The sequence below is a fragment of the Grammomys surdaster genome, unplaced genomic scaffold, assembly GCF_004785775.1.
Source record: "Grammomys surdaster isolate TR1022 unplaced genomic scaffold, NIH_TR_1.0 122140, whole genome shotgun sequence".
NCBI classification, from domain to species: Eukaryota; Metazoa; Chordata; class Mammalia; order Rodentia; family Muridae; genus Grammomys; species Grammomys surdaster.
In genome coordinates, this window is record NW_021617712.1 from 260 (window position 1) to 12,670 (window position 12,411).

At 42.1% G+C, this 12,411-nt stretch overlaps 2 pseudogenes; both read left to right on the forward strand.

Annotated features, from left to right (window-relative positions):
- Positions 1–1,479: 1,479 nt before the first annotated feature.
- Positions 1,480–2,232, forward strand: LOC114636108 (annotated as a pseudogene).
- A 2,111-nt stretch (positions 2,233–4,343) lies between these two features.
- LOC114636109 lies at positions 4,344–9,879 on the forward strand (annotated as a pseudogene).
- Positions 9,880–12,411: the final 2,532 nt, after the last annotated feature.

Below are 12,411 nucleotides of genomic sequence, written 5' to 3' on the forward strand. Positions count from 1 at the left end.
ACTCACTGGATATATTTGTGCACCCATCAGTGAGCCCAACAGGGCCCTATAGATACAAGCACATGCTCATATACAGAACTTTGGTTAAAACCAATGGGAAATAACAAAACAAAAGGCAAAGATGAGGGAATGTAATTTTTTGGGATGTGAAGACAGTTGCTATGGATATGAGACATATCAAAGGGTTTAGAACAGGAAGAATCAGAATGCATCATATGCATGTATGATATTTCAGTGAAAACATTCACTTAATAAAGACAAAAATAACCTGGAGAGAAGCTAAATTTGCTCTAGAAAGAGAAGATATTTTGCTTGGTTCCAACTATGCTGTTTCAGACAACATGAAAAGAAACTTCATTTTTCCCAGATTCATGTGACCCTGAAGACAATATGAAATTAAGCACACAGAACTCTGAGCAGGTGCATGAAATGATGTTTCTTGCAGAGGAAGTCTCAGTCTCCAAATGATTATCAATAATATTCAATGTCTTAACCAACATCAATTTCAAAATGACCAGGATCCAATCATGATGGTGAGTTGATATTAAATCTCATGGAAACTTCAGTCCAAGGATTAATCTTACTGAAGGCTGTCTTCCCTCCGCACGCATGCTTCCAGCCTGGCCTTCATTTCTTAGTAACAGTAGTTTCTACGAATTCTCATTGTAGTGAACTACAAATGTGCTTTCTTAAAACACACTGTTGTCACTTCTCCCTGCTCTAGTTCTTAGTTCCTTGTGTGGTTTTTAATCCTCTGACAGGAGTGTGAGCAGATGTTAAGGAAAATTAAAGAGACTGATTTCAGTTTAGAGCGCTTGAATCTTCACACCCTCCCAGTCATCCTCTTCTAGTCAAAATTACAGCCTGACACTCATGGAAACTGTGTTACAAATCCCCAACAATCTAAGTTGAATGGAAATTTTGGTAACCAGCACCTGAGAAGAGGCGGGCCATAGATCTCTACTACTGTTTTCCTAAAGGACATAGAAAACAAAACGACTGCTAGATCAGTGTCTTGCTCAGCCATTATCAAGGAAGCCTCCTGCTTGTAGGAGATGGGAAGTAACACAGAGACCCTTCTGAACAATGTGCAGAGAGAGAGACCTTGGATTTCTGAATCCTTAATGGAATGTCAATATCAAACACCCACCCTCCCCTGGGTTCACAGGACTCTAAGGGAGAGAAACTGGAGAGATTGTAAGAACCAGATGACATGGATGGAACCAAGGAAATTATGTCTTCCAGACAAAAGAGGCTCATGGATGCAGAGAAACTGGCAGCATGCACAGGGCCAGAACAGGTCTAAACTAGATGGTGTCCCAGAGCTGAATGGGGATTAGGGACACAAGATTTCATCCATAAACCTGAAGCCAGCTCCAAGTGAAAAATACTTGCAAAAGAAAATTTAGATTTTTTTCGATCCGGCGGCAGCCAGCCCCCTGGCTCCCCCTGCGGGTGGCTCGGCGGTGTGCACAGTCCGGCCTGCTGGCTGGCGGGGTGCCACGGCTCGGGAAGCATGATGACCGAGACCTTCGTGAAGGATATCAAGCCGGGGCTCAAGAATCTGAACCTTATCTTCATTGTACTGGAGACAGGCCGGGTGACCAAGACAAAGGACGGGCACGAGGTCCGGACCTGTAAAGTGGCAGACAAAACGGGCAGCATCAACATCTCAGTGTGGGACGATGTGGGCAACCTAATCCAACCTGGAGACATTATCCGACTCACCAAAGGGTACGCTTCGGTGTTCAAAAGTTGTCTGACACTATACACTGGACGTGGGGGCGATCTGCAGAAAATTGGAGAATTCTGTATGGTTTATTCTGAAGTTCCTAATTTCAGCAAGCCCAATCCAGAGTATAATACCCAGCAGGAGCCCAACAAATCGGTCCAGAACAATAGCCCTACTACCCCACAAGCTACCACAGGACGCCCTGCTGGCTCTCCAGCTTCCGAGAGCCAGAACGGGAATGGACTGAGCACCCAGCCAGGTCCTGTTGGCGGCCCCCATCCTTCTCACACCCCCTTCACATCCCCCCAGCACCCGAATCACTCGAAGCCAACCCAACCACACGCCTTCAGGCCCTCCTGGCCCCTCTAGCAACCCTGTCAGCAACGGCAAAGAAACTCGCAGAAGCAGCAAGAGATAGCAAGAAATGAGTCCCTCTCCTTCCTTCCACCACAGCCATGACCCAGGTGTCTCTGCCAGAGAACAAGACAGTCTTCTATTAGGCCGCCGGCTTTGGGATTAGAGGGTGAAGTAGCTGTGTTTTAGCCACTAAATTTCCCTGGTGGGGTGGTAAGCAGCGGCCTTATCCACCTCAAACTTGCGCCCTCTTTGTCCTGCTGATGCTGTCTGTCCCCTGGGATCCAGGGTCCTCTGCCTGCCCTCCTTTGGAAAAGACAGTCTGGTTTTTGTGTGGGATATGAGGGTCTAACTGAAATCCCTCCTTCCTAATAAATGTTCCCACTCGTTCTGGAAAAAAAAGATTTTTTTCAACAGTCATATTGGCATATAAAGCACACTGAAGGGTAGGTCTCATACCCAGCAATACATGGCCAACTCAAAATGATCTCAAAGGTATTTTTTGGAGGTATCTTTTTTCCTTACAGGTCTTTTCCTCATATACTATGATTTCCTGTTTGGGGTTGTATGCGATTTCTCTATGTATGAATATGTTTCTCTCTGTTTATATGTGCTTCACAACAGGATTCTGCAACTTTTGAAGAAACACTAATACCAATACTCCTCAAACTATTGCACAAACTAGAAACAGACAAATACTGCAAACTCATTCAATGTAACTATGATACCTAAAACACAAGACTCAAAAAGAAAGCAAATTTCAGACCAATTTCCTTATCAAAACTAGAAGGGCTTGGAAAGATATCTTACAAATTCTAAAAACCACAGATGCCAACCTACATCATCTTACCCTGCAAAACCCCAACCATATTATGGTGCAGAACCACTGGTAACTTCAATCCCAGGGAATCTAGTATTCTCTTCTGAAAATACAAAAAACAAACACATACTGTGTGTCTCTGTGTGTGTGAGTGTGTGTGTGTATGTGTGTGTTCATTATATGCAGGCTAATCTCTAATAACTTTATGACGGTTTATATATGATCATCCCAGGGAGTGGCACTGTTAGGTGATGACCTTTTGGAGTAGGTGTGGCCTTGTTGGAGAAGGTATGTACCTATAACTTTAAGACCCTCATTCTAGCACCCTGGAAGTTGGTTTAATGCTAGTAGCTTTCAGATGAAGATGTAGAACACTCACTCAGCTCCTCTTGCACCATGCCTGGCTGGATGCTATCATATTCCTTCCTTGTTGATAATGGACTGAATCTATGAACCTATAAGTCAGACCCAATTAAATGTTTTTATAAGACTTGCCTTGGTCGTGGTGTTTGTTCATATCAGTTAAACCTTAAATTACATAGATTTAAAATTTGATCTTTAAGACATAAACATCTATATAAAAGCACGTACCATCAGAAATTGTATGAGAGAGGGACAATAAGATAAAACAGACCACTCTGGCCACTTTGCTATTCGACAGAATAGCTAAGCAGAATATCAGTAAGGCATCATCAAACACCACAAGCAGACTTTAAACCAAGGACACAATTGTGCTAAAACAAGGCATCCACAACACTCTCCAGGACAGCCCACTGCAGGTCACAGAACAGGCCTTTGGGTTAAGAAGGTGAGCTCACATCAAGGAGTAGTTCAGCCACACACACACAAAAAATAATACAGTGATTTATTAAGTGAAAGGAGAAATGGGAACTCTCATGGGATTAAACAGCACATTTGCAACAACCAGAAGTTCAGGGAAAGAACCAAAATGAAATTCAGGCTAATAAGGATGGTAAGTAGATGAACAGAGTAAGGAAAAGGGAAGATGGAGGGAGAAGGACTCAAGCAAAGCACAATATACATAGGAATGAAAATTTTAAAGATGTAAAATTTTACACCCATGCCTGGGTGTGGTGGCCCACATCCCTAATCCCTGCACTTGGGAAGCATAGGGTGGAGATCTCTGTGAGGTCCAGTTTAGTCTGGTCTACATAACCAGGTCCAGGGCAACCAGGACTACATAGCAGCAGACTGACTCAATACAACCACAAAGATAACGAAGCCCATCAGCATAGGGAAAAAGATAGTAGAGGGAAAAATACAACACCAAACATTGAAAATTACAGAGTAAAACTAGCGTGTAGCTCACTCATAGAATATGTGTTCAGGATACTGGAAGCTGTTCCATCGAACCCTAGCGCAAAAGTAAACAGGAAAAATTAACTTTATGAAATCTTTTTCTTGAACTCTACCTCCATGCAGACGCTAGCACGTAAGTCGTTGACAAGGAACTTAAGGGCAAATCTATCATCTTCCAGGTTGAACACAGTGTCATCACTGAGAATGTCAAGGCTGAGACAGGGCAAGAAGTCATGTAGTTAAAGCCCCAGCAGCCACCATTAAAACTTATGGACAGAAACCAAACCCTTCCTTGACCACTACATCCAGAAAGATCCACCCTACACATGGTGCTGTGCCTGTGTGATGTCATCATCCAGGAACCCCTTTGCTGGATTCCCCAAGTTTACAATGGTAACACAATGATACAGTTCTGCCCACACCTGCATCACTGTGCAATGAACTGCCACAAGAACAACGGTGGTCACACCAGCAACCTGAGACGACAAGAAACTCAAATAAACTTGGGCACCTTTTTGGATCAAGTAATGTTTTGACTGAAGAAGGAGGACTTATGAAAATGATGACGGTAATTTTTTGACCAGTGAGATGTCTTTGTGATCACCTTTAAGAACTTAGTGTGATTTACAGGATCAACAATGTACAAAAAATTCTGATTCTGAAGTTGTCCCCAGACCTCCATGCATGTACTTTGAAAACCATGCATGTATACACCCACACATACACACAGAGAAATGAATAGATAAATTAGCAAAAAAATAATTTAAAAGTTGTACTGAAGTATATACACATTTAAAAAACAGACATAGTAGTACATATTTATAACACAGCACTTGAGAGTATGAGAAAAATTATAAAATTTATAATATGTGTATATATGATGCAGACACATACAACAAGAAATTTCTCAGAAACATTAGAAAATATTGAAAAGAAGTAAACATTTCACATAAAAATGTGAAAAAGAACAGAGCACAACCTGCGCTTAAATTTGTACTGTTGTGGGAGATGTTCACACATGTCTGCTACAATATGGCTCTTTACATATACAGTTGTTGTCTCTGAGAGGAGATGCCATGACCTTCACCTTCATGGCTTCCTTCTGTCTTGGTGAAATGTGAAGAGGGGGAGGGGAAACTGAGATCTATAGTTGAGCACTGACTCATCAGGAAACCCCAGGGACTCAGATGGTTCTACCGAGGAGAGGACCTGCTATGGTTTCAGGAACAAGTATGTTGCAAAAGACTCTCTTACACGACTGGCTCTAGGCATCTGGATCCCAGTGTTAATAGGTGAGTGTGTCTGCAGGTCTGAAATGCTCTTCTCTTCATATCCAATAGCCATGCCTGGGCAATGAAAAACACCACATGTGTGTTAACCCTGGAGGGTGGGTGGAGGATCATGGGGTTAAGGACTGCAATCTGAGGATGGGTGTCCTGGGATTTAGCTGCTCTTTTCCTTCCAGGGTCACTCTCTAAGCTTATCCTCAGAGTACAGCCAGACTCGGTGGTCTCCGAGGAGACAAATGTGACCTTCTTGTGTGACAAAACCTGAGGAACCAAAGACTACAAGCTCTATAAAGAGGGAGGCTCAGCTCCATGGAGAGCAGAATTTCCACCTAAACCTGGGAAGAAGGTTGAAATCTCCATCTCAAAAATTGACTTGTACGTTGCAGGAAAAGTACCGCTGTTACTATCAGACTTATGATGATGCTCCAAGTACAGTGACCTTCTGGAGCTGGTGGTGACAGGTGAGAGGGAAAAAGTGTCCCCATCCTCAGGCTTCATTGTCAAGAGTCACTCTGCTCTCAGTGCTGCACAGCCACCTCACAGCCCTGGAGGATGACAAGCCTGACATATTTAACTGATTCTGCCTTGTTAGCCCAGCCTGTTAGCCCAGCCCAGCCCTGTGTTGACCTCAGGACAGAATGTCACCCTCTAGTGTGTTTCAGGGCAGGATTATTGCATATTCATTCTGACTAAGGAAGAACCAGAGAACCTCTCCTAGAGGGAGGACTCACAGTAGAACAATAAAACTAGAAATTTTGAGGCCTCCTTCTCTGTGGGTTGAGTGACCTCCAGCCAGAGATGGACATTCAGATGCTACAGCTATGACAGGAGTAGCCCATAGATTTGGTCAGAACCTAGTGACCTCCTGGAGCTCCTGTTCTCAGGTAAGGAACCACAGCCTCTAAATAGAATATTGAAATGAGACAGGTGTTCAGGGAGGCCTTGATGTGTGCTGTATTTGAAGAGCCAGGGCTCTTTACCCATTGACACAGAGCACAGGAGACAGTGAGACCAGGACACAGAATCCAACACAGAAAGGCATAGCAAAATCCAGGATGTTTGGGAGTGACATGAGTCTTCATGGGCCTTTTTCCTACTCTGGATCAACTTAAATGTCATCCATCTCCAAGTGAGACTTCCTCTGTGCCACTTTCAAGAAGAGCCATCTCCTTTTCTTCTACATTCTTGCAGGGGACCTCCCCAAAGACTTCATCAAGGCTGAGACAGGCTCTGTGATCACCTCTAGAAGTTCTGACCATCCTGTGTGAGGGGACCCTTGATACAGAAATGTATTTTCTGCATAAAGAGGGAAGCCACAAAACATGTGTAAAACAGAACCCAGAGAAGCCTGGGAAGAAGGCCAACTTCATTATCCTTTTTGTGAGAAAGCAACATGCAAGGCAATACCGCTGTTGCTGTTACAACTCAGCTGGATGGTCAGTGCACAGTGACACCCTCGAACTGGTGGTGACAGGTAAGAAGACTGTCACAGTCCACTCTTAGGCTCTCTGCTCAAGAGTATTCCCTCCTGCAGATTAGCCCCAAGGAATATCATGACTGCATGAGAACATGTGACTGTTTCCTCCTTCTCTTCCAGGAATCTGTTACAATAATCCTGTCCTTTAAGTACTGTCCAGCACTGTGGTGACCTCTGGAGGAAAAACAAAGCTCAAGTGTAGCTCAGTAGAGGGATACAACTTCTTTTTCACCAAAGAAGAAGAGAAATTTCCTACCTCTCTGAATTCACATTATGTAGCTGCTACTTGGCATTTGATATCCCTTTTCACCGTGAAAAAGGAGACCACAACCCAAACAGGAACATTCAGATGTATATTTACTACTAGAATATCCTAGAGATGAGCTGTGTACAGAGAGAGCCTGTAAAAATTCACATCTCAGGTGAGTCTCCACTGTCATTCACAATGATTTTCTGAGACCCTAAACCCTTTGCCATGGTCTGTTCCTCTAAGTAGCTCCAGGTAGAGAAGGACTAAATGGAGAACCTGTGCTCTGAACAATATCCTCACTTGAGAATTTGTGACATGTGCAGGGCAGGATGGGAGCCTACAAGTATTTGGTAAGACCAAGTCCTCAGTCCCTAGGCTGTCACCTTCACTCTAGGACTGTCCAAGAAGCCATCTCTACTGACTCACCAAGGTCATATCCTGGACCCTGGAATGAGCCTCACCCTGCAGTGTTGCTCTGATATCAACTAGGACAGATTGGTTTTGTACAACTTGAGGAGAGCTGACTTCATTCAGCACCTTAGCCAGCACACCCAGACTGGTTTCTCCTTGGCCCACCTCAAACTGGGCTATGTGAGCCTGTCCACTGGAGAACAATACGGATGCTATACTGCACAGAACCTCTCCTCTGAGTGGTCAGCCTCCAGTGACCTCTGGACATCCTGATCACAGGTGAGGAACTAAAGAGATTCTGTCAGGTGCCTGGCCTCTGCTCAGGCTTTCATTGGAGAGCCCAGGAACTGAGGGATGAGATGAGGGATAAGAATCTTGGGCAAAAACAGATGGAGAGCAAGATCAGCAGGAGATGAGCTCCGTCAGACAAAAGAGACACAGTCCCCAGTGTCGTCAAGGGAAAACCAGGAGAAGTTTCAACTTAGAACAAGAAAGGCAGTCTCTCATCATCTCTCTTCTCTTTAGGACTTCTCTTTGTGACTCCTTCCCTCTCAGTGAAGCCTAACTCTACAGTACACACAAGAGAGAACGTGATTCTGCTATGTTGGTCAATATACACTGTAGACACTTTCATTTTTTCCAAGGAGTGTTCATCCCACCAAACTCTTGAACCTAATCAAAGTTCCAAAATCAGAATTTCCAGGAAGAACTCTCCATGAGTGCTGTGAGCTCCACCCTCTCCAGCCCCTAAAGATGCTATGATTGTCAAGACTCATCTCTACCTGTTCTCACATGCAGTGCCCCTGTGGAGCTCATAGTCTCAGGTGAGGTGATGCTTATATCTCAGAGTAACTTACAATTGAAACAAATTATTGTCCCTCAACATACTGGGAGCCTTTGCTTCCTGAACCAACAATTCTGAAACTACAAAGTGATGGAATATGTTTGTCCCATCTGACTGGAATTTCTTTCACATGTTGATTGTATTTTTCTGTATTTCTCTAAGGCATTTATTTATTCACTTTAAAGCCTTCTGTCATCTTTATAAATTTATTTAAAGTAATTTTCTTGTGTGTGTGTGTGTGTGTGTGTGTGTCAGAGAGAGAGAGAGAGAGAGAGAGAGAGAGAGAGAGAGAGAGAGAGAGAGAGAGAGAGAGAGAGCATGCACGCGCATAAGCGCCTGTGTGTCTGTTAGCTTATTGCCAATAGATAAGCATTCAGGCAACTAGGTTGTCAGGGATGTGTGACACACAGATATTTAGTTCATGTTTCTGGTGACAGCAGGCCTCCTAGTAAGCATGCAGGTCTTGGGGTGGGAAATGGAATATGCAGTGGAGTTTACTGCACTCTGCTAAGCATTCAAGGGATTTGGCAGGCCAGGGCTTGGAGAGGAGAGGCTTATATGGAGTCCCTTAGGATGGCAGCCCTCCAAGCAATCAGGCAGGGTTATATATGCTACTATTTTGTAACAAAACATACCAATAAAATGACTCCAAGATCAATGTCTTATTCAGCAATTATCAGAGAAGCTTCCTCCTTCAGAAGATGGGAACTAATACAGAGACCCACAACTGAACAATGTGCAGAGAAAGATCTGAAGACACTGAATCCTGAATGGAATGTCTGCATATTCCTTGGCTTGGGGAACTTTGAGGAATGGGAGTTGGTGAAACTGAGAGCCACAGGACATGGATTTCCCCAAGAAATTACATTTTCCAGACACAGGAGACTGACACAAATATGTACTTGTAGAAACTGTGGCAATATGCACAAAGCCAGCACATGTCTACATGAGTTCCTGTTTCAGTGCTGATACAAGTGGACACAGATTTCACCTATAACCCAGAAGCTAATTACAAGTGATACACATGCAAAAGAAAATTTAGGTTTTCCAACAATGTACAATGGTTTGGAAAGAACACTTAAGAGCAGGTCTCATGGCCAGCAGTATGTGGATAAAAGAAAATGAACTCACTGGTGTTTTTGCAGTTCTTTGCTCATAAAACCTGTCTTTTTTTCACAATGAAACAAATTTATTCATTTTACACAAAGTTGTTATAACTCAGAAATTATTTGCTGGAGGTTAAATCCTATTGCTGTGATGGATTTCTAAAAGAAGAGCCAACAACTAAATAAGAAAGTTTTAATTATTTCCTATTATGCACTCAGCCATTTATTTCTCTTATTTGTGGTTTGTGTTCAATGTCAATCATTTCCACAGGATGAGAAGTTAGTATGAATCAAAGTATGAATATACAAACACAACATCCCATCAAATACATATACAGCATTCAAGTGAAAGCAAGATGGAGTTTTGACTCTCACACACAGTAGTTTCATATCTGTCAGATCTGAATGTTCATGTGTTGGTATTTCTTTCTTCCTTTCGTTCTTTATTTATTTTTAGGGAAAACTTTTATTGAAAGATTGACTTAATGAGGAAACAATGCTGTGATGTTGTGCAATCTGCCTTTATTTTCACTTGTTAAATGGGACTCATAACAGGCTATAATGTTTTTTTGAACTGTCTTGGTACATTTGCTCTGAAGGTCTTGTGAAGGTGCTCATAGTTTTCTTTTATTTATTTATTTATTTATTTATTTATTTATTTTTTCAAATCGTAATTTTTACTTATTCACACAGGGGTTATAAACACAAAAAGGCAGGACGTGGGGAAGGGGATGACACTGGAGCATGGGTGTTCAGGGAGAATACAGATATCTTTCAGAACAGGGTATTGGCTAGGTGAAGGTTCAGGGGACAAGTCTATGTGATTCTGCCTATGATTTATTTGTCCTTATCTAAGTTGGTATTATCTGCCAAAGCTACCTATTTACAAGGTCTATGACTACTCAGGCTGGTGAATTTCCACAAAAGCTGCCTGTTTACAACAGCTTAAAGCCATCTGTTTCAATGTTTTTCCACAGAGACCCAAGACTTGGTGTTAGTATACATGTATGACAGGCCTGTTGCTGATTTTAGACCAATGGCTGCTTTTAGGCCTTCAATGTATAAGTAGGGCTGCCCCTGACATCTCCTCCCTTCTCTAAGTATAGAAGGGCTGTGGCGATTCTAATCTTGTGAAGGCAGGGATAGAAGCCTGACCTCCAGTAATTGAAGGGGACCTTGTAATGGCTCCAGTTCCCCTGTTGTCCAGTGAGACATGAGGTCCATACCCATTCAGATGTTTTTTTCCTGGAGAGAGGATATTTTTGACATCAACCCCTATGCAGTCAGGCTTGTCCCTCAGGGAACCCAGAGAGATATTTTTAACTTTTATTTAGAGTTCCTTGCAGTCCTTAGCCTTGCAGCCTAAGCAAGAATTCAGATTGCCAGTCAGAGGGGGTTCTGGGTGGCATCTCTCTGCTTGAAGACCTGTCTTTTGATACGTCTTACTTTGTCTTCTACTTTTATATTATGATGTCCTGTTTTGTGTCTTTGTGATATTTCAGGGAACTCATACGGTAGATGTGTAAAGAAATCACAAATTAATTCATCTCAAGCACAAACAATTCTCTTTACCATTGATTCGTGTATGATTCGAAAAAAGATTTTTGTTTTCTTCATCAAGTTTTCCGTTGTGTGACTAACATTATTGTGCCTAATGTCATTTCACTGTAAATTTCAGTTCATATATAAAGTATTATACAGAATTTAAATACCACTTCCATAAAAAACTTTTATATCTAACATATGATTTTATATTGATCCCTCTACTTTTTTCCTTCAAACCACTTCAATATTCCTCTTTCCCTACGTACTCTCAAACTGATAGGCTGAGTGTTTTTGTCAAATGTAAATATATACACATACACATATACATACACATATACATATATATGCATAAATATGTCAACTTGGACTATTAAGTGTTTGTACATGACTTTGGTCCTTAACATATGAGGTTGCATGAGAAACTAGAGTCCATCCCTGGAGAAGAGTCATTCTACCTCTCTCAGCACTTCTTAGTTGACCACTGTTCTTCGTCTAGGGCTGGCGACCTGACAGAATTTCCCCTACCACATTAACATGTCTACTGCTGTTATTCTTCTTCAGGTCTTCTTTGGGCAGCCATATTGTTGAAGTTTCACAGGAATAGAATCTCAGTCATTTCTAGGAGACACAATCTCACAGAAGATTTCAAGCTCTAACAGCACTTAGTGTCCTCCTCTTCCTCCTCCTTCTCCTCCTCCTCCTCCTCCTCTTCTTCTTTCTTTTTCTTTCTCTTCTTTTTCTTTTTTCCTCCTCCTCCTCTTCCTCCTCCTCCTCTTCCTCCTCCTCCTCTTCCTCCTCCTCCTGTTCCTCCTCCTCCTTCTACTAATATTACTACTATTTCTATTTCTTCTATTATTATTATCACTATTATTTTATTTATACTTCTTCTATGATATATCCTAAACCTCACATGCAGGATTTCCATTACAGATGGATCAACTGTTTCTAAGAACCACCCCCCAATCAGTTACTCTATGCAATGTGACCAGTTAAAGTTGTCTGTAATGGTGTCTGTCTCCTATAAAAGATGATTCTATAATGAAAGGTAGGAGCTACACATATCTGTTAATGTTTCCATTGCTTTAAAATGAAAAACACACCAACAAATATATATGACACAAATTAATAGATTCAGAGTTAATGTTTTCCTTCAGTTGTGAGCCTGTCATTCGATAGTAGAATAATATTGTATTTGTCTAAAAAAATATAGGTCTAACCATTCAGCACTGGGAAAATGATAAACAGGCTCACACCTATGAAGGA